The 23,738-nt window shown below is 40.7% G+C and overlaps 1 long non-coding RNA gene across 8 annotated transcripts; it reads left to right on the top strand.

Moving 5' to 3' along the window:
* The first annotated feature begins 14,515 nt into the window (after positions 1–14,515).
* On the top strand, positions 14,516–22,462 carry LOC147510695 (uncharacterized). 8 transcript variants are annotated; one of them, XR_015218993.1, is made up of 4 exons: positions 14,589–17,364; positions 17,587–19,622; positions 19,950–20,027; positions 20,308–22,462. It is a non-coding gene; the product is annotated as an uncharacterized LOC147510695 (long non-coding RNA). The 8 variants fall into 8 exon arrangements; XR_015218994.1 differs by having other exon boundaries at positions 19,950–20,064; XR_015218996.1 differs by having other exon boundaries at positions 14,575–17,364; positions 17,587–21,816; positions 21,910–22,462.
* The last annotated feature ends 1,276 nt before the right edge of the window (positions 22,463–23,738 follow it).

The following is a 23,738-nucleotide window of genomic DNA, read 5'->3' as shown; positions in this document are numbered from 1 at the left end:
ATATACTAGTAGAAATCTCTAACTGGAGATGCGAGGTGTAGAAGAAAGGAATACCTGATTGCGTCCTTGCTTCGCTTATGAATAGCGTCTTGTTTACGCGTGTTCAGTGTATATAACAAGTTAAAACACTGAAAAACTTGAAAAATCGAAATTCAAAACAAACCTCGGAAATCCGGCAAATTTCAAAAGTGGCTCCTTTTTGAAGCGTCGTTCGCCGTGTTCCAATAACTTAGCGCGTCGCTTCGGTATATGGGGGCGGTCACGCTCTATGTTCCAAGAACTTAGCGAATTCGCTTCGGTATGGGCGCGTGGTCGCTCCGTGTAATTTTTCGCGGAACTTTTCTATGCTGAAATGAACAACCACAGTATGAATCAAACAAGGGTGGGTGGGTGAAATGGGACTTAAAAATGACTAATTATACTGTGAAAACAATGCTAAAGTGAAACTAAGATGGCAGCAGCGCCATTTGATAAAACATAAAAATGAAATAGTTTTACCTACGAAATAAAGCGATGAAACTCTATACGAAAGTAAAACTACAAACTATCTTACGATGCTAGATTGCTTATCAAAGTTTCTACTCTCAATTCTATCGAAATAGCGTGGAGTAACAAATTCGTTCCACTTCTAGTTCTCTAGCATGGAATGTTTTCTAGTCTAATTAATCGGTCTTAAGTCTAATGAGAGCTTTACGAGGGGGAATTATACTATGATGCAACTACCCACAAGATACAAACTATAATTGATTAAACTACGGAAATACTACGTTGATTATATAATAAGGAATTAGGGGGGATTGATTCCACCTTAATTCAACTTAACTCACTAATGACGAATTGTCGTAATCCGAATTGAACTGCTACGCAGAACAATTGGTTCTTCCTAATCCCTAATTACACATGACATTTCTACCAATTCATAACTAGCATGTGAACGATTAAACCCATTCTCATGGCGAATTAATCGTTTCTAGAGTGGAATAGAAATTACGACGACTCTACGATAATCGAAATCAAGCTTTCATCAAGGCTTCTCAACCCCCTCTAATGGAGGTTTAGCCGAGAATCATTCCGCAATCATTTCCATATGAATCTAAACTAAACATAATATCAAGATGCGAAATTTACTAATCTAAATTAAACAATAATTAAATTCTAATTAACAACTAAGAAATGATAATCAACAAGAATTAAAACTAGATCTAATAGATTGAAATAACAAAAATTGAAATGACAAGAATAATAACTATTTTATTTATCTAATGAATGATATTCAATGATTCAAGAAATTAATCTAAAATAAGAAATGAAATTCTAAAACTAAGTTCTAAAACTCATTAATGGAGGCTAACTAATCTAATTCTAATCTAGGTCTAACTATCTACCATTAACAAAGAGCTAAGCTTTTGTTTTTATATTTTCAGATCCAAAAATCGTGCATGGGCTTGGAGCCATGTTTTGGGCCAGAGAATCAGGCCCAAAACCCAATTCTTTCAGTCCAAAAAGGCATCTTCAACTATAGTTGGCTTCAACAGACTTTTTGTCCACTTCTGCTCCTCTGATTGGGTCAAGGCTTGGACCATTGGAAAGCTCTTTCCGAGCCGGTCGTTTTGACATAAGGTAGGCCCCCATTCCGAGGTCTGAGTCCAAAGATACGGCCTTCAGAAGTTCTGCTGACTTGTCTGCTGTTTCTGCCCGCGTCGACTTTTCAGCTTTTGACCGGGCTTTAGAAAGGCTTTATCTTCTTGAATCTTGGCCTTTAATCACGGAACTCCTTAGTAACAGGCCTTTGCTCCTTTATCTCGCTAAAGTGGCACATTTACGCACATAATGGACTTTGAAGCCTGAAATGCATAAAAACACGTAATCAGTGTTAACTCTTAATTATTACTCACATAATTGGTCTAAAAGTATAATTATTAAGGGGTTAAAACTACAGTTTTGGGCTCTTATCAATGGTCCCTCCCAAGTTAGGTCGAGTTTGGCTGGTGCTAAAGTCTTTTTGAGGACTAGGTTGCCAGCTTGGAAGGATCTTGGGACGACCTTCTTGTTGTATGATCGTTGGATCGTCTGGTGGTACCGAGCTAGGGATATTGTAGCTGTTTCTTTTCGCTCTTCTAGGAGATCGACTTCTTTGGCTAAGATGTTGTTATTGTCTCCTGATTCGACAATGTCTGAGCGTGTAGTTGTGATTGTGAGCTCTGATGATATTACTGCTTCTATGCCGAAGCAAAGTGTGAAAGGAGACTCATTGGTACTGGCTCTGGCTGTTGTTTTGTATGCCCATAGAATGTTCTCGAGCTACTCTAGCCATTGGCTTTTCTTGCTCTCCAACTTCTTTTGGAGATTTTCTTTGATAGCTTTGTTTGTGGCCTCTTCTTGGCCATTGCTTTGTGCGTATCTAGGTGTAGAAAATGCTTGAGTGATGTGCCATTTTTGTAGAAAAGCCTTGACTTGTGTGCCAGCAAATTAGGTTCCGCTGTCCATGACAAAGGTGTTGGGTAGACCAAATCTTGTGATGATATTGGTCCATATGAAGTTGATGACGTTGACTTCCTTGATTTGGACTAGTGGGATTGTTTCTACCCACTTGGTAAAGTAATCTGTGGCTGCTAGGACTTATTTGAGCCCTATTTTCTTTTGTGGGATGAATGGCCCCATGATGTCTAGCCCCCACATGTGGAAAGGCCATGGGCTTGCAATATTGATCAATTCCCTTGCTGGACTTAGGTAGTTGTGGCCAAATGTTTGACATTGGAGACATTTAAGAACGTACCTTTTTGCTTATATATGCATGCCTAACCAATAATACCCTTGGGCTATTGCTTTATGTGCTAGAGATCTTGCTCCTGCATGGTTACCGCATTCACCTTTGTGGATTTCGTCAAAAATGAGGTGGCCCTCGCGTGGAGTTATGCACCTTAGGTGGGACCCTCCTACGGATTTGCGGAATAAGCATCCGTTGATTACTGTGTATCTTGGGGCTCGAAATTGTATTGCACGAGCATTCTTTGCCTCAGCCGGTAGCTCACCCAGTAAAATGTATTTCAGGAATGGGTCTATCTAGGATTGAGTGATTTCTTCTTCGGATGAGGGTTGCAAGTAGGTGAGGCTGTTGACACTTTCTTTTTGGTATGCGGGTCTTTCCAGGACGTCAATGTAGATTGTGCTAGGGCAAACCTCTTGTGTCTTTGAGGCTAAGAAAGCCAGACTGTCTGTATGTCTGTTATCTTCCCTGGGAATGTGCTCCAATGAGAACGTTTTGAACGATCTGATGAGGTCATTGACGACCTAAGTGTACTTTGCCAGGTTTGCTCCATTCGTGACATATTCTTTGGTGATCTGTTTGACGATTAGCTGGGAGTCGCTGTAAGCTTTAAGCTTTAGAACTTGTAGCTGCTGTGCCATGTGGAGGCCTGTGATCAATGCTTCGTATTCCGATTCGTTGTTGGTCGTTGCAAAATCAATCTTGATTGATTTTTGTAGTTGGGCGCCTTCTGGTGATGTTAACACAACCCCCAGGCCACTGCTGCTGTTGTTGCACGCTCCATCTATGTAGATGTGCCATGTGTCTGAGGTGGCTGGTTAATGGAGTGAAGTGATGGGCTCGGGTTCTCAGTTGGTGTCTTCGACAGGGAAGTCCGCAAGGAAATCAGCAACGACCTGTCCTTTGCGACACGTTCTGGGAACGAACTCTATGTGGCGCTCTCCGAGCTCTTCACCCCATTTGGCCATTCTAGCGGTTTTGTTGCTGGAACTCAATACTTGCTTGATGGGTACATCGGTGATTACCTTAATGCTGTGAGATTGGAAGTAAGGTTGGAACTTTCGAGCTGAGTAGAGTAAAGAAAGCATCGTGTTCTCCATCGGAGAATAGTGCTTTTTTGAATCTGCCAATGTCTTGCTGGTGAAGTAGACAGGCTTTTCGACTCCTTCGTGTTCGCGAAAAAAAACTGAGCTGATTGCAAAGTCGGTTGTTGCAAGGTAAAGCCCCAGTGTTTCTCTTTCTTCTGGTTTGGACAGAACGGGCGGCGTTGATAAGTAAGCTTTCAGGTCGGTGAAGGCTTTGTGGCACTCATCTGTCCATGTGAATGTTGCACCTTTTTTTAGTATTTGCAGGAATGGTCTGCATTTGTCAGATGCTCGTGAGATGAATTTGTTGAGTGCTGAGACCATGCCTGATAACTTGTGAATTTGCTGCTTTGTAGTTGGTGATGGTATTTCAAGGAGAGCTTGTATTTGTTATGGATTTGCAACTTGTGAATTTGCTGCTTTGTAGTTGGTGTTGGCATTTCAAGGAGAGCTTGTATTTGTTCTGGATTTGCTTCAATGCGCCTTTGTGAAATGAGGTAACCTAAGAATTTTCCCGAGGCTACTCCGAATACGCATTTTGCTGGGTTGAGTTTCATCTTGTTTTGGCGAAGTCGTTCAAAGGCTTTTTGCAGGTGGGAGATGTGATCACCCGCCTTTTCGCTTTTGGCCACCATGTCGTCTATGTAGACCTCCATAGTGTCTCCTAGCAAGTCTTTGAACATTTTGGTGACCAGTCTTTGGTAGGTCGCACCGGCGTTCTTCAAGCCGAATGGTAGGACGTTATAACAGAACGTTCCTTGCTCGGTTACGAAGGATGTCTTTTCTTTGTCTTCTTCTGCAAGCGGTATTTGGTTGTATCCACTGTATGAGTTCATAAATGATAAAAGCTCATGGCCGCACGTTTGATCTACCAGTATGTCGATCCTTGGTAGGAGGAAACGGTCCTTTGGGCAGTGCTTGTTGACGTTGGTGAAGCCTATGCAAAGTCGTACCTGACCGTTCTTCTTTGGAACGGCTACAATGTTGGCTAGCCAGGTCGGGTACTCAACTTCTCTAATGAATACAACATTCTTGAGCTTTTCTATCTCTTTATTGATGGCTTTTTAAAATTTGAGTGCTAGTTTCCTAGGTCGTTGTTTGATAGGCTTGATTTTTGGGTCTACATTTAACTTGTGGCAGGCGACCTGAGGATCAATTCCTGACATATCGATATACGAGCAAGCAAAAACATTTTTATTGAAAGATACAAATTTGACAAGTTGCTCCTTGAGCTTGGGGTCTAAATCAGCCCTTACATAAACAAATTTTGGGTCATCATTTGTGCCCAGATTGACTTTTTCTCCTGGTTCTATTTGAGCTTGTTTCCCTTTGAGCTTGTCTGCTACAGTTGTTGGAGGGCTGGATGCTTGAGGATCTTGCTTCTTTGGGACGTCTTTGTGTTCGACGACCTGAGGCTTGGGTAAGGTCGTTGTGCTTATGTGATTGCATCGGTGAGCTTCTAGTTAGTTACTTCTGAGCTCCATGATGCCTCGGGGTCCGGGGAATCGCAGGACCTGGTGTAGGGTTGATGGAATTGCTTGGATCTTGTGAATCCATCGGCGTCCTAGAATGGCAGTGTAGGACGACTTGACATCGATCACACTGAAGCATGTTGAAGTTTTGACCGTGTCTTCCTTTTCCCCAATGGAGACTGGCAGGATGACATCTCCAATGGCATCTATGTGATCTCCGTTGAACCCATAGAGCAGTGCATTTGATTCTATCATCACCGAGTTTGGCATGTGCATGTCTTTGTAAGTTTGATAGAAAAGTATGTCACATGAGCTGCTTGGATCGATGAGGACTGTCCACCCATTGATTTTGATGTATACTACCAGGGCGTCATTGTGGGGCAGGCACACCTTGTCTAGATCCTTTTCAGTGAATGAAATTGCTGTTGTTGTTTGAGGGTTGGTGGGATTGATCATCTTAGCTTTGTATGAGAGGTGGTAGATTTCTTGAAGCGTTCCCACTCTTCTGCGCTTCTCCCGACATGAGGTTTCGTCGTTTGAGGTATCTGTAATCATGTTGATTACTTTCTCCTTATCGTGGTCGAAGGAGTGATGTCTCCTGTTGTGCCTCGATAGACTTTGAGATCGTCGGTTGCTCTGCTCCTGCTTCTGTTGTTGGCAGGTCGTTCGTTGCTGTGGCTCTTGCTTCTGTGACGTTTGGCGTCCAGCTTGTGCCTTAGGTCGCTTTCTGGCAGGAACTCTTTCAATTTATCCTCCTCCACTAAGTCTTGGAGGTAGTGCTTGAGGCTCCAACAATCATTGGTGTCATGGTGGTGGAGCTTGTGGAAGTGGCAGTATGGACGTTCTGGAATGGCGATCACCTTGTTGATGTTGGGCTTGCAGTATGGTGCTGCATATATCTTCTTCAGGATCTGGCTTGGCGTCCTGGAGAAGTTGGAGAATTCCCTTCTTGTGTAAGAGGGCTTGTTGGAGCTGGAGCCCTTGTTGTAATTGTTGGTGTTGTTGCTATTGTTGCCTGAATAGTGGTTATTTTGTTTGGGCTCTTGTTTGTCACTCACCGCGAGGACTTCTTTACCCTTGCGTGGGCCAACCATTCTTCGTACTTGATGTACTTGTCTATTTTGTGGTACAGGTCGTCTAAGCGTTCTTGTTTGTTTCGCATTAGACACCTGCTAGGTAGGAGTCGTCCAGGAGAGCGTTGGTGAAGGCGAAGGTTGCAAAGTAGAGGAGCTCCTTTTTGAAACGTCCTAGGAAGGCGCGTATCGTCTCGCCATGTGCTTGCTTGAGCTAAAATAGGGAGTCTAGGTTGGCTTGCTTTTTCCTGTTGTGGACGAACTCTGCTGCGAACGACTCAGCTAGTTTGTCGAAGTTGTTGATTGAGTTAGGTGTGAGCGTGTAAAACCATTCCAAAGCTTCGTCTTTCAGGATGGTTGGAAAGAGTTTGCACTTTAAGTAGTCGTACTCCAGAGCGCTGTATAGTGTGAGGATCTGGGTGAAACGAGCTACGTGATGGCCTGGACACAAGCTGCCGTCGTACAGCGGGAACTTTGGCTGGATGAACTCTGATGGAGGGTGCTTGTCTCTGATTTCAGCTGTGAATGGTGACGCCTTGTACGTCTGGAGGATCTTCTGAGCGATTTGGAGAGCGCTTGCCTTGTCATTCGACTTCTCCAATCTTTGTTCGAAGTCTTCTAACCTTTTGTTTGTGGTTGTGGTGAGGACTGTGACGATGTTGTTCTCCATTGCGTCTGGAGTGCCGTTATTGTTGTTGGAGGTGGTGTGCTCGCGCATCGTCTGATTCTCTTGCTGAAGCGTTATGAATGACTCCTGTAGCGTCTTCATCTGATCTGCTAGTGCTTGTAATTGTGCTTCCATGGTGGCTTGTTTGTGACCAGCTTCGTGGGCTTGAGAAAATGGTATGTGTATTTTCTTAAGAGAACGAACCGGCAGACGGCGCCAATGTAGATGTTGGTGTTTACTGGACAACGACTTGATGATCTGGATGATAGGAAATGGTTGCACTCTTCTCAGGATAAGAGTTGCCTATGTATCAAGTTTTTTTGGGTAAACTTGAATCAAGCCTTATGTAGTTCATCTCTCTCTATTTATAGATGTTTGAGTTGACCTTCCATATTTGCTCTGGACCGTTATGAAGTGTAGATCCACCTTGTGTGCTATCTTGATGATTCACCATTACTTTGCTATTACAAAGTTAATGACTCCATGATTGTGGCGTTGATTGAGCTCCAAGATTGCGCTAGTTGGTTTGCTTCCATAAATGGTTGTAACTGATGATGTGGACAACCTGGGTGTTGGGTCGTGGGGTACAATCTGATGGTGTGGGATGAGTTGAAGGAGGACGACCTGGTATGTGTACATGTGTACTGTAGTGTGGAACGGAGGGTACTTACAGAGTATATGGTGGAGGTATTGAAAAAAACCTTCACTAGGTTACTTGCTTTGTTATGGTTGTGACTTCTTGAATTTTTGGAATATAAGTGGAATTGGGGGGTACTTCGCCTTTTGATTGATGGTTTTGGATTTCAAGTTTTCAACCACGAGAGTTGTTGAAAGTGGAAAGGAGGATTTAATAGATAAAACTATCTTCAAAAGATATCGTAGTATATATATTTAGGTGCACTAGGAAAGAGCTAATGAGTCCCTGCAAGGAAAGAATGCAGTCTAGGAATTTGGTTGTTACCACCACCACCATATCTATAAAAGAGTAAGTAGCCTCGTTCGAAATGGCACCAAGAAATGAAAGGCAGTGTATCAAAATTCTCAACCTTGTGTACATAGTGGGGATTAGTGTGAGTAGTTGCTCCTCAAGTAAAGAAAAAGATTTCATGTTTCTGATTCATTCCTTCTTTAAAATAGATCGAATAGCAATTTTCATCAAGAAATTTATTTGGGACGTTATTGTATTCTTCAACATTGTTGAGGAATGAGGATTCTTCCTTGTACTTGGTTGTTGGTTCAGTTGGTTGTTGGTTATCAATCTAGTACTCTGAACTCAATATTGAAAACTTTCAGTTTTATTAGAACAATCCCGATAACAACATTGCCATACTATATCAATCAACACAAATCTTATTTAATAACAGGTTCATCCACTGTAATTTGACAATATACTTGTTGGAGTTATCCCTCACATGAGGAGAAAAAGGAGTTCAGTTTGCATGGAGAAGCCTGAGCGCGCACATGCTCATATTAGTCTTGCTCAAGGCGCGCACGCGCCCATGCCGTGGACAACTTACAGTGTTTTTAGGGTGCGCGCGCTCCACATTGGCCTTGCCAAGAGCGCGCCCGCGCCCATGCCTATTTTCAGCAGGATTTCTATTTTTGTGAAACTGCAAGTTTGCAATATAAGGTTTGGGTTTTTGGAAAAACCTAATAGACAGAACACACGAACTAAGGCAACACAAGAGAAAGAAAACCCAATCTTGAAAGCAATCAAGATTGAGAGATAATCTTTACAGAGAAACAAGCCTGTAAAGAGAGAGGAGTGATCTAGTAAGGTGAGAGACTGAAAGGAGTGATTGTAATCTTCCTTCCCATTTTATAAAAGGATTACCTCTTGTGGAAGTAGGCACCATTGGCTGAACCACGGTATATCTTTGTGTTGTGGTATGCGTTTTACTTCTTTACATTATTATCTGTTGTTAATAGTTGTTTAGAGAGTTGGGCATATTAGTTTGGTTGTAGTGAATATTTAGAATTTTTGGAGATTGTTGTTGGTTCAAATACAAGTTATCTGTGTAGTAGGGAATCCATTGGTATCGGTATTAACCCTAACAAGTGGTATTAGAGCCAGGTTAGATTAACCTACGGTGTTATCCAAACCTAGCCCAGATGGTGTTTGAACAAATTCCTGAGAGGAGGTTTGAGTTGAAAATAACTTGTAGAGATGGACCATTCCGTGAACACTCGCATGACGAGTTTGAATAGGAAGAACTACACCATTTGGAAAGCCAAGATGGAAGACTTGCTCTATTGCAAGGACTTGACACAACCTATTGAGAATGGAGGAGAAAAACCGGAATCGGTTGCTGTGGCTGAGTGGAGCAAGCTTGACAAAAAAGCAATTGGGTACATTCAACAGTGGATTGACGAAAGTGTCTTTCACCATGTATCCCAATAGACTACAACTTTTGGCTTGTGGAAGAAACTCGAAGACCTCTATGAGAGAAAGTCGGACGGAAACAAAGTGCTGCTCGTTAAGAAGTTTGCCAACACGAAGTACCAAGAAGGTTCTTCAATGTCTGAGCATCTTAATGAAGTACAGAATACCATCAATCAGTTGCATTTGATGAATATTAATATGGGAGACGAAGTTGAGGCTTTGGTTCTATTAGGCTTTCTACCCGAAAGTTGGGAGTCGTTAGCAGTTTCTCTAAACGGATCAGCTAAGGATGGAATCATTTCCATGGAAATGGCTACCGCATCTTTGTTGAATGAGGAGACTAGAAGGAGTTCAAGAAGCAGCTCCTCTCACACAGAGATCCTTGTCACAGAGAAACGGGGGAGAGGTAGAAGTAGAAAACCATCTCATTCTAGAGGTGATGACATGAGCAAATCTAGGGGTGAAGCTAGAACTCCTAAGGCAGAGAGGCAATGTTACTACTATGTCACCAAAGGTCACTTCAGGTATGAGTGCAGAACACTGAAGATGGATGAGAAGAATAATTGTGTACATAAAGACATGGTAAAGAGGAACGGAAACACAGGCAGAGATACTACCGCACTAGTCGACGATCTATTGGGAATTATGTTAGATTGTGGTGTGTGCTGTCTTAGTACCTCATGCCAGGATACAGAGTGGGTGATAGATACAGGAGCATCCTATCACGTCACACCGCACAGGGGATTCTTCACTACCTACAACTATGGTGAATATGGTGAAGTGAAGATGGGTAACAGTGGTGTCTCGAAGATTATAGGCATTGGTGATGTTCATGTAGAAACCAATGTCGGCTACACCTTGACACTCAAGGATGTATGACATGTCCCTGACATTTAGCTAAGCCTAATTTCCGCTGGGAAGTTAGATGATGATGTGTTTGTAAACTCGTTTGGTAACGGGGTATGGAAACTGAGTAGATATTCCATTGTACCAGCCAAAAGGAAGAAAACTTGCTCTCTTTACAAAACACAGGCTAGTTTGTGTAAAGCAAAAGTAAAAAGTAAATCTTGTGAGAAGAAGAAGCTTCGAACCGCGGGCACAAGAGACCGCGGTCATATGGGTGAAAAAGGGATGGAAGTTCTTGCCAAGCAAAAGGCCTTGCCAGAAATCAAAGGTACACATTTAAATAGATGTACTCACTGTTCGGTAGGAAAGCAACACAGAGTGCCTTTCCAAAGATTCCCGTCTCACAGAAAGGACAATGTCCTTGAACTAGTGCACACAGATTTATGTGGTCTTATAAAAGTACAGTCCCACAGGGGAGCTTTATACTTCGTGACCTTCATTGATGATGCGTCAAGAAAGGTATGGGCATATAGTCTGAAGACCAAGGATGAAGTACTTGGCGTGTTTGAGAATTTCCATAGCATAGTGGAAAGAGAGACAGGGAAGCCTTTGAAGTGTATTTGCTCAGATAATGGGGGTGAGTACATAGGGCTGTTTGAAGAGTATTGCAAGAGTCATGGAATTCGTCATGAGCAGACCATTTCCAAGACACCGCAATAGAATGGAATAGTAGAGAGAATGAATTGTACCATTGTAGAGAGGATGAGATGCATGATGTCTCACTCTAAACTACCTAGAAGCTACTGGGTAGAAGCAATGCGTATAGCCATGCATGTGATCAACATATCGTCGTCAAAGCCTCTGAATAGTGATTATCCAGAGAGAGTATGGTCAGGCAGAGCTGTTGATTATGGATACTTGACGGTATTTGGGTGTAGGGAATTTGTGCATATTCCGAAGGATGAGAGATCTAAGCTTGATGACAAAGCCAAGCAGTGTATTTTTCTGGGTTATGGGGATGAGAAGTTTGGCTACAAACTCTATGATTTGATTAACAAGAAAGTAATCCGAAGTCGAGATGTTGTGCTCTTGGAAGACCAAACCATAACAGATTTCGAGGAGGGTGAGAAGCTACAGGCTTTCACTAATGATCTTGTTAATTCATAACCAGAAGTTCCTACTGTGGAACGTGGAGAAGGTATTGAGAATGCAGAGAACCATGAGTTTGAAGCTCATGATGAGAATCCTATTGCTCATGAAGGGATAGAACATATTGGTATAGAAGATGCAGATGAAGTGCATGAACCACCACCTGAGCAAGCAAAAGTGCATCCTCCTGAGGCACCAGCAGATGGGGCAAGGAGGTCTGACAGAGAGAGACAAGCTTCAACCAGGTATCCACCACATACGTATGTTTTACTATCTGATAGTGGAGAACCTATGTACCATAAAGAGGCTCTTGAAGGTACAAACAAAGAGAAGTGATTGAAGGTCATGCATGATGAGATGGAGTCTTTGCATAAGAATCACACTTACGAGTTAGTTGAGAAACCGAAAGGAAGAAAAATTCTCAAGAATAAGTGGATCTATAAAGTCAAGCATGAGGAGAACAATCCACACCCAAGGCACAAAGCTTGCCTTGTAGTGAAGGGATTCGGTCAAAGGAAAGGGATTGACTTTGATGAAATTTTCTCTCCTGTAGTGAAGATGACTTCTATCCGGGTGGTATTGGGTATGTCCGCAAGTATGAACCTAGAGGTTGAGCAGCTAGATGTTAAGACAACTTTTCTTCATGGAGACCTTGGAGAAGATGTCTACATGGACTAGCTAGAGGGATTTGAGGTCAATGGAAATGAGCACCTAGTAGTATGCAAGCTGATAAAGAGCTTGTATGGGTTGAAGCAGGCACCGAGACAGTGGTACATAAAGTTTGATTCCTTTATGGTGAAGTAAGGATAGAAGGATTCCTTTTGGGGTTTGTGGGAAGCTCCTCAAAACCTTCGATCATCTACCAGGAACTTATGGCTATAGTTGTGGGCCTTAAGTAAGCCCATTCACTAAGTATAGCAAAATTGGAGATAAAATCTGACTCCTTAGGCGCTATTAACATCATAAATGGCGAGGTTAGTGGGCTATAGTATTGCTCCAATTTAGTGGCCCAGATAAAATTCCTTAAAAGTACTTTTGGGGATTGTATTTTTAAGCATGTGTATAGAGAGGGTAATCAGGCAGCTGATTACCTTTCGAAGTTGTATAGATCATCCACTGATTAGGTGGTTTTTTTCCCCCTCCTCTGGACTTTAAGTTATACTCTTTTGTAGAAGAGGACAGGAAAGGAACTATGTACTTTAGAGATTATCTTAATACAGGTTGAGGTCGGCCATAACCTCTAATCTTTTTAAAAAAAAAGGATACAAGAAGTCTACTTCCGATCATTGTGTGTTTGTTTAGAAATTTCCAGATGGGGATTTCATAGTGCTCTTGTTGTATATGGATGATATGTTGATAGTTGGCCTAAACATCAACAAGATATCTAAGCTGAAGAAAGACTTGAGTAAGTCCTTTGAGATGAAGGATTTGGGTCAAGCAAAACAGATACTTGGAATGCGGATCACTCGTGACAAAAAGAGTGGGAAGTTGTGGCTTTCTCAAGAAAGCTACATTGAGAAGGTGTTGAAGAGATTCAACATGGATTAAGCGAAGCCAGTCAGTTGTCCGCTTGGTGGCCAGTTCCGCATGACTAAAGAGATGTCCAAAGGGTGAGCATGAGCAGAGTTAGATAGAAAAGATTCCTTATGCATCCACAGTAGACAGCTTGATGTATGCAATGGTGTGTACAAGACCGGATATTGCTTTCGTCGTTAGTGTTGTAAGCAGATTTCTGTCAAATCAGGGTAAAGAGCATTAGGAAGGTGTTAATTAGATATTGAGATATCTCAAGGGCACTTCCAAATCATGTTTGTGCTTTGGTGGAAGTAAGCCTTTACTTGAAGGCTACACTGATGCAGACATGGTAGGTGATGTTGACTCGATAAAGTCTACCTCCGGTTATCTGGTTACTTTTGTAGGGGGAGCAGTTTCTTGGCAATCTAAATTGCAAAAGTGTGTTGCCCTTTCCACTTCAGAAGCTGAGTATATTGCAGCCACTAAGTGTTGCAAAGAGATACTATGGATGAAGAGGTTCTTCGACGAACTAGGGCTAAAGCAGAAACAGTTTGTAGTTCTATGTGATAGTCAGAGCGCCATCCACTTCAGCAAGAATCCGAGTTTTCATTCTAGATCCAAGCACATACATGTGCGTTATCATTAGATTAGAGAAGTACTCGAAGACAAGCATTTGTGTATCGAAAAGATCCATACCAACAGGAATGGGTCGGATCTGATGACCAAGGTCTTACCGAAAGGTAAGTTCAATGTTTGATGTGCTACCGCCGGAATGGTAGCAGATTTTTCCTATTGATTTGAAAATTACATGGAGGTATCCCACCTCACTGTTCGGGAGGGGGAGATTGTTGGAGTTATCCCTCTCATGAGGAGAAAAAGGAGTTCAGTTTGCATGGAGAAGCCTGAGCGCACACGCGTTCATATTAGTCTTGCTCAAGGCGCACATGCGCCCATGTCGTGGACAACTTACAGTGTTTTTAGGGTGCGTGCGCTTCACATTGGCCTTGCCGAGAGCGCGCCCACGCCCATGCCTATTTTTGTCAGGATTTCTATTTTTGCCAAACTGCGAGTTTGCAATATAAGGTTTGGGTTTTTGGCAAAACCTAACAGACATAACACACGAACCAAGGCAACACAAGAGAGAGAAAACCCAATCTTGAAAACAATCAGGATTGAGAGATAACCTTTATAGAGAAACAAGCCTGTAAAGAGAGAGGAGTGATCTAGTAAGGTGAGAGATTGAAATGAGTGATTGTAATATTCCTACCCACTTTATAAAAAGATTAACTCTTGTAGAAGTAGACACTATTGGCCGAACTACGGTATATCTTTGTGTTGTGGTATGCGTTTTACTTATTTACATTATTATCTCTGTTGTTAATAGTTGTTTAGAGAGTTGGGCATGTTAGTTTGGTTGTAGTGAATATTTAGAATTATTTGGAGATTGTTGTTGGTTCAAATACAAGTTATCTGTGTAGTAGGGAATCGATTGGTATCGGTATTAACCCCAACAATACTTAGTGCAGTCTCCTCCAGGGCTAATAGGCATGACACCTAATGAGTTGGAGTAAAGCCTCTTAGAGAGCTTAGATTCACACTGCTCCAACTTCAGCATCTGGTATCTTCTGGTATTATTACTGCTGTTGATTGTATACTACGATTGGAAGTACAGCAGTAATAAGGATGGAAATAAAAATCTCAGTGGTATTGGAATGGAATTGTACACTTCGATATGATTAACAATTCCATAGCGACCACAGAAGTTGGGATTGCAAATGGTAGTGTATGTAGGCCTCGCTACTGTTAGCCCAATGTAGTATACTTTTCCAAGAGGTTTACCTTGGATTTTCCATATAATATTAGCAAAGATTTGAGGAAGCAAGATAAAATCCTGGACGAAAACCATGTACGCCTTTAGCTCCACCATCCACCTCCACATCTTGTGAGGCTCGTCCGTTTTCCAAGCACACTCTTCTGATTCAAGCTGCCAATCGTTAGCATTCTCAATTTTAAGAATTAGAACAAACAGAAAACCAGTCATATGAAGCGCAGAGATGAAAAGAATAACTTTTTTATCACATGAAGCTTGTCGGATGAACTTTGGTAGTCCAATGCGAGAGTTCCATATCTTGTGAATTAGCCATAGAGTGATCGAGTAGGAAGGCAATCAGCAAGAATAGTCTCAGAGTTGCATCAATTACTCGGTGTCGGTACCGTTGAAGTTTCTCGAGGCCAAAAGATGGAGCTCTGCAAAATTGAGTAGCCTTCCAGTCAAATAGAAACTCAGTTCCCATGATGAGTGGAAGGCTGAACGTGAAAGTCTGGATGCCAAGCATTACAATATATAAGGAAGGGCGTCTATGTTTTCTCTCAAGTATACTAGTTGGCTGTATATGCTACCAATTACCACCAAAAGCATCAAAATCTGAAGAATCTTTTCAAATGCCCTGCGGAAGATGAAGTCGCATATTTTGCACGAAAATCAGAGGGGAATGGACGCTGATTAAGCTGAAATGCAGGGGATCATTTGCATTCCTTTGGCTAGAAATGGAGATTTTGGCTGTTGGATTTATTAGCCACCGCGAAGTACTGGCTGAGTAATCTATATTCACTAGAATCATACAGTCCTGCCCACCTTCAAGGCCCAGACTTCCATTCATTTCCTTTTCTGAGGCATCCATATCGTGGCAACCAGTTAGATACATCTCACCGATAAGTGTGTCATAGATGCCTTCCAAGAACACGTTGTACTGAACTCTTCCAGTCAAATTAAGGTAAGCCGAAACATTCACGAGCAGATGTTCACTAAATTTAACTTTGGCATCAGGATGGGCCTCTTTTAGCCGAGACATAAATTTCCAATCATTTTAGTTGCCCAAATAATGGTCGGAAGGAGAGTATCGTCATCCGGATAAAAGTTCTTGGGCGACTTAGTGTTGGTAAAAGGATCCATGATAACAGAGAGATGCACCGAGAGCTCATCAGAGAGACGGGAAAGACTAAGTATGTTATTCCAGTTTGAGTTAACTAGTATTACCCCTTACTAGATGAGCCAATTAAAATTTCACTCAATTGGATGGGGAAATTAGAGTCTCCCCCTTAGTACACACAAAAAAAACACGGTCTAATTGAGTCAAGACTGTTTTTTTTGTGTGTACTCAAGGGAGAGATCCTAATTTCCCCATCTAATTGAGGGAAATCTTAATTTGGCTCATCTAGTAGGGGATAATACTAGTTAACGTTCTATCATAGGATACTTTAGGAATAACCTCTTTGAGATTATATTTATATCTGAAGGTCTGTATTTTCTGTCGAAAATTGTGTGCTAACTCAATTCTGGAGTTAAGTATAGGACCAATAGCTACTATAATGCGGGCACTTATACCAAGGAACAAGAGAGTTCAGTTCCATCTCAAATGTTAAAGAAATGGAGTCTGTCTTCTGGATGCTGGAAATTCTCCCGACAACAATACTCCTTTTCTTGATTGAAAATTCATGAGGAAAGTGCAAGCATATATCTGATAGCTGCATCTATTTGATCCTGGCTCAATTTTTCCAGCACAACCAACCATGCAGAGCTGCCCACAAAAAGGTTCCATAATCCCTCGGAGAAAAGAGTCATACCAGAAAGACCTGTCCTTTGCACTGAAGTATATTGATTCTCGATTAGAGAAATAGCTCAGAAAGTAGCAGCTACTCTTGCGGTGCTATCCATGCCATGATAACTTCCTGGTTCACACTGTATATTTTGCATGGTAAGTTTGAAGTTTTGGAACCTTGTAGCACTGGCATTAGTATCGCTTCCAATCATAAAGGGAACGAACATATTGCAATTCTCAGCAGCGCCATTACATTCTGGATGAGAAACAATGTTGAAAACCTCTGCCTGTAACTCCTGGAAAAAACTACAAAATCCAGATCCCTTGTGAATGTCGGTGCCTTCATCCGTGAAATCATCTTGGCATGGATATGATTCACCAGCTTTTCAGACCTAAATTGGTATTTTGAGTTGAAATTCAATTGAGAAGATATATATGTACCTTATCGAAGTACTTACTGTTGGATGGTTCGTTTAGACTCTTCATTTCTCCGTATACCTTTTTTTTTTCGCTAACAAAGTCAAAGTGAAGATTTCTGGATAATGTATAACGAGTATTATTCTCGCATCATGCAGATCCTAGTAGTTACCACTAGATCCAAAGTTGTTCAGTGATAGCGAAGGAGTACAAGACATATCACAAGGCAACTTGGAGGCCGCCAACAGACACATTACTCGTTCCCCACTGTTCTAAGTTTCAATATAAATTCCTTCAAAATATATCTCAAAGGCGGAAGTCCCTGGTCTCATGCGAAACTTTGAACTAGCAAAAGCTCATAGGATAGTGCGTGATTTCTGCTGATTTCCAGGTATAACAGTCCACTGACACTGAATATACTTTTAGATTCATGAACTGGTTTAACATCCTTTACCCAGAATGAGACTAATTTTAAGGGAGCTGAGATAAGAATAATTTTTTGGTGTCTCACTGTCGTCAAATGACACTAGTGGCGCAGTATTACCCTCTTGCTCCCAGTCGCCATTATAAATGTAGAGCTCCTGACTAATTTTAGATATTCTGTTATCATCAGGTTTCAATTCTGAAGCTGATGAATTGATGATATGTAAGCACCACATTCCTTTTCGACTTCAGCAAACTGATGGTAGGTGTGTATATCAGATGGATTACAGGTGGATTCAGTTTTCCCGTATGATGTTGCATAGCTGAAGAAGCAGAAAAAAAATACCCCTAGGATACAGAGATGATGATCGAAGAGTCTTCATGACTATATACTGGACACTTTTCCCTTGATCTTCTGCACCGGAACAAGAAAACAACACATAAACTTAACACATGATTACTTTCGTTTTCTTCAATTGTTACAGAATACACTTGAAAACATAATCTGAATGACTAATTGCCTTGTTTTTTCGCTTATCTTCCTTCTATGTTGTTTTCTCTTCTGCAAATGGATTCTGATGTTTTCTTTTCGCCATTAATGTTTTATTTTTTTTTCTTCTTTTAATTTTAATTTTCACTTGTTGCACGCATTATGATTTTTCTCTGGGTACGTACTTTCTTATTTATCCTAGAATCCCATGAATTTCGCCATTGAGCGTATCGGAAAGCTGAATTACCCTCAAACATACTATGGCGTCACACTTTACACATTTCTCAAAATAAATTTGGTTGGAATATAGTATCTACACTTCGTAATGATAATGTTGGCGTGAGCCGTAGAAATTGTAATAGCTGTAGGAAATCTAAAGTTTTCTTATTGTATTAGACTCCACGTATTGTGGTATCTAGATATCCTAATATAGCTCCTTCCATGAGCTATGTAGTAGTATTCTTCTATGTACAGAAATAAGAGAGAAAAACATAATAGAAAGCTCTACGAGTTAACATGGTATCGAAGCATTGTTCTCTAGACCCTTTTTTTGTGTAGCAGTCGACAAAGAACACCCAAACCCGATCGAAAACTATGGTAGAACCAACCGATGTGGTGGATCACCAACAACATGGCAGAAACTCTACCAAATCCATTCTAGAAGATCTCACGACCAGAATAACGCAAGTCTTGACCCAAAATCAGACTCAAACCCAATAATCAAACCACGATTCTTCTACTGCAAAGATCGGCATTAAGTTGGACGACACCAACTATGCCCTATGGTCCCAAGTTGTCGAGATGTATATCTCTGGCAAAGACAAACTGGGATATATCAATGGAGATTTCTCACAACCTCAACCGACAGACTCAAACTTCAATAGATGGAGGACAGAAAATGCGATTGTGAAGGGATGGTTGATCAACGCCATGGATCCATGGATCCATCATCATTCGATTTCCAACTGCAAAACAGGTATGAGATTCGATTGCTATGACTTATTTCGATGGGATTGATACCTCCCAAATGTATGATTTAAAGAAACGTGTGACGACAAGAATGAGACAAGCCGGAGGATCCATTGAAACTTATTATAATGGTCTTCAAGGCTTGTGGAGGGAAATCGATTTTCGTTGTCCTAATCCAATGGAGTGTGCTGCTGATATACATAAGTATAATTTAATCCTACAGGAAGATAGAGTCTATACTTTTCTTGATGGTTTGGATGATCAGTTGGATAATGTTCGAAGCGATGTGCTCCAAATAAGACCATTCCCTACGATAGAATAGGCCTACGGTCACGTTCGAAGGGAGGATATTAGGCAGGCAGTGATGATGCCAGGCACAGAAACTACAACTGGTGCTGTTATGGCATCTAAAGGTATCAAGAGTGGACACCAACTATTTTCTTCACTCCAGATGATCAAAACCGAGTCTTCCTATACAGGTGGTGGAAAGTCTAATCCATCAAAGGCTAAGGCACAATCCGAAGGAGGGGGTTGTACTCATTGTGGGAACTTGAAACATACCCGTGAAACTTGTTTAAGTTACATGGGTATCCAGAATGGTGGAACGAACTCAAGACACGGAAACAACAAGTAGCTTGTACCAATTGCCACTCAGGTCGGGCTGCTTTGGTAAATACATACAGGACCTCAGTTATCTTTTATCTCATGAAGTGAATCATCCAGTACTTCAGCTCGCATTGATGGGTCTACACCCCTTAGTGATTCAGGTAACAGTGGTTATGCCTTATTTAGTTCTAATATATCAGAGTGATTACCATGGATGGATAATTGATACATCAGGGGCAACAGACCGCATGACATTTGATTCTAATGACTTTATTAGTACTACTCAACCGAGACACACCAGTATTACCAATGCTAATGGGGTTACATATCCAGTTACAGGAGATGGAACTGTTGCTCTCTCACCCTCTCTTCCATTATCGAATACTTTACTTGTTTCATCTCTCTCAAATAAGTTGATGTCTGTGGGACAGGCTACTGAGGAATTAAATTGCTGTGCACTAATTTATCCAGTTTTTTGTTTTCTTCAGGATATTCTCACCAAGGAGATCATTGGTCGTGGTACTAAAAGAGGGGTGTTGTTGTAATGACCTGGATTTTAGTAACGGGTATTCTGGTCATTTTTCATTCTATTTCAATATTTATGTAAGAAATTACGCATTCAACTTGTCTTGTTATAATTGATTGTGATGTGGACTGGCGTAGTTGTATTTGACACAAATAAATTGTTAAGTGGTTTACACAAGTAGTTGATGTGTAATTATTATCTAGGGGCGCTACAAATGGTATCAGAGCATGGCTTTAAATATGAATTGGGCAGGGTACCAGTAATGATTTTCTTTTTAATATTAATTTGTTTAATTTTTCTGATATTTTATGTGTTCTCAGATTCTTGATCAACCAGGCTTTTGCTAAAGTACTTGACGATACGTGGAAGTTGGATATTCATGTTGGAATCATCTTGGATATCACTCATCCATAGTATGAGATAATTAACGAAAGCACGCAAAAGGTATGACTCATTTCCTTTTAAAAAATTCAATTATTACAATTGTTCATCCATTCAAAAAAAATAAAAAATGTTTGTGTGTGAAAATAGATTTTTACAAAAAACGGGGTTTAGTGTTGGGTGAATTTAAATTATTCAGAGCATGTTCATGGGTTCGTTATCCCATTTCTTGTGACATAAATGAGATTGATTTTGTGTGCGGAAAGAGAAATTCCGGTTGTATGATTTGTGTGCATAAGTTTCTTTGATCTGGACATGGTTGGATTAGTACATCATGATCGAGCCCGACAGAGAGAGTCATAGATGATATTGTAATGAACGCATGTCAGGTAAAGTAACTTGTGGCACAGTTAATGAACAAAACCATTTTCTTAAAATCTATATAGTTGGGTGTGTAAGTTTCTTTGATCTGGACATGGTTGGATTAGTACATTATGACCGAGCCCGACAGAGGGAGTCATAGATGATATTGTAATGAACGCATGTCAGGTAATTAAAGTAATGTGCGGCACAGTTAGTGAATAGAACCATTGGCAGAAAACTATATATATGTAATTATTTTGGAATAATCGGAAATACAATAATATACTACTATTCTTATTACGAGGTGATTTAGAAAAGGATCTGTGAATTCCTATAAAGAATGAGTTGTTGTCATATGCCGGCGACGACAGTTCATTCTAGGAGTTACAACTGTGGTGTACACCTTTCGAGGTGAATGTGCCAGCTTTAAAGGGATGCATCACAGGTTGTAGTCTAGGAATTCCTTTTATACTTTTCTAGATGACCCTGTTTGCACGCTGTCTGGTGCTTAGTTTGGTGGAGGATACATCCTACCTCGATGAGGTTTAGATGCAAGGGGCGGTTATATATATTTACTCCTGGATTGGCTTCAGGTACCGAAGCAATCTGCAGTCATCGAACGGTTGACCACCGTAAGTTAGGTGACAGCCCGTATGGGGGTCATGGTCATAGGGCCTACCTGAGCCCTAAAAGCTTTGGGTTTTGTGTGTATGATCACAACAACGGCATTTCAGCTCCCTGCCGGTAAAATCTAGGAAAATAACGGTGCATGATTCACACTGGGAAGTACTGAATCAAGATATTGCCTGGGACTGGGGCTGAGTATACCACCAATCGTATCTTCACCTCTCTAATAGGATGCAGCGGCCACAATATTGGTATGATGATTGTATTAGGTAATTATTATAGCTATAAAGTATATGCTATTTCATGTTGCATGTTGCATGTGGCAAGTTGTGTATCAGGTATTGTTTCGACAGTTTGGTATTTCATTATCCTCTGGTGTTCTGAGGATGATTGATTTTCTATGAGGCAGATGGACAATAATTCTGTGGAATGATAGGGTTGGCTTTCTTGCTCCAAGTGTATGTTTGGACTTTTATTTTCTAGATATTGTACGAGATTCTATCTGTTGAAGTTTCGTCTTTATGTCTAATGGGATAGAGTGGTTATTGTAGTATCTTGGACTGGAGGCTTCTATATTATTGGAGTTAGTTTTTCGGACTATATGACGATGGCTATTCATGTTGGCGTAATATCTTGCTCTTATTTTCTTTGATTCGGCATAGACTAATATTCCTTTATTGGAATTGTGCGAGATCCATCATCGTTATCTTTCTCTTCGTGCAAGCTGAGGTGTTCTTTGGCGGTGCTATTATGTATACATGGTGTTTTACCTATATGGTATCTTTCTCTATGGCATCACAAGTATATTTACTCTTCGAACTTATTTTCTCTATCATATTATTGGAGCTTTCTCTTCAAATTGTTACTTGGAGTTTCCAACCTACACTATTTTAACCGAAACTTCTGGGCGATTTTGAGGTGGTGATATATGGTCCAGTTTTTATCTTACAGGTTCTGTAATTCCTTGCATTTATTATTGGATCTTATTATACACTATATCCTCCCATTTTTCTATCTACATGGAAGACTTAGTATTATTCTTGTATATGTATCTTTGGCGTTAGTTATTGGAACTACACTATATGGAAGTGTTATATTCAGCTATTACCGCTATCATTTTAACTATTCTCATGGCAAATTATATCGTCATCAAATGGAGTTCTTACTAAGTCTTATATATTGGAAGCGAACAACGAGGTTAGTAACTTAAGACATTTACTTGTCAATTAAATGTACTCATGGTCTTCTTGCTAATTTTGAAGTAATATATGACTGGGTTAATGGATATGGTATAGTACAAGTTTTAAAATCACCATTTGTTGTGTTAAGTGGCTATGTCTACTTTGAAGGCGTGAATTAGTCGCACTACAGTTGTGGAATTGGAATTATGTGTGTTGATTTGGTGTATGTTTCTTCGAAATTTAAGCCAAGTGATTAGTGCCTCATAATTGGAATACGTGATTGTTGGATATGTTCAATGAGTGTTGGTTGTCTAGGTTTGTGTGTAACTCGTGAATATTCTGTTCGCGGTAATTTTAATGATGTACACTTTTAGTATTATTGTGATGTAAGAATGTGTGTATTGGGTGAACTGTGTGGAGCATTCATTTCGAGTAAGCGTTGCATTGCAACTTGTCTTTAATGTGTGTGCAAGTGTGAAATTTGATGCGTACTACTTGAGATTGTTAGTTGCAAAGTAGGGTATGAAGTTTGTTGGGTGAATATTCTTGTTGTACTCTAAATTCGTGGATGCTAGTATGAGCATTACATATTCATGGGCTTGTATAGATTTAATTTCGCGGACGAAATTTCTCTAAGGAGGGTTGGTTGTAATGACCCGGATTTTAGTAATGGGTATTCTGGTCATTTTTCATTCTATTTCAATATTTATGTAAGAAATTACGCGTTTGACTTGTCTTGTTATAATTGATTTTGATGTGGACTGACATAGATGTATTTGACACGAATAAATTGTTAAGTGGTTTACACAAGTAGTTGATGTGTAATTGTTATCTAGGGGTGCTACAGTTGTATTATATCGATGATTTCAATACTGGCAGAGCTAATAAAATGCAACAGTCTTCGGGCGTTAAGCAAAGACAGATTTGGTTGTGGCACCTTCAGTTGGGGCATCCTTCATTTGGTTATTTGAAACAGTTATTACTTGATTTATTTTTAGGTTTACATGACTTAGTTTTTAAATGTGACACTTGCATGTTACCCAAAAGTCATCGTGTGTCTTATCCTTTGAGTTCAAATAAGAGTGATACACCTTTTGCTTTAGTTCATTCTGCTGTTTGGGGACCTTCTCCCATCTCAAGTTCTTCTGGCATTCGTTGGTTTGTCATTTTTGTGGATGATTGTACACGTATGACCTGGC

The sequence above is a fragment of the Coptis chinensis genome, chromosome 3 (genome assembly GCF_015680905.1).
Source record: "Coptis chinensis isolate HL-2020 chromosome 3, ASM1568090v1, whole genome shotgun sequence".
NCBI classification, from domain to species: domain Eukaryota; kingdom Viridiplantae; phylum Streptophyta; class Magnoliopsida; order Ranunculales; family Ranunculaceae; genus Coptis; species Coptis chinensis.
Note: the sequence above shows the minus strand (reverse complement) of the source record. Positions and strands in the feature narration are given on the sequence as shown.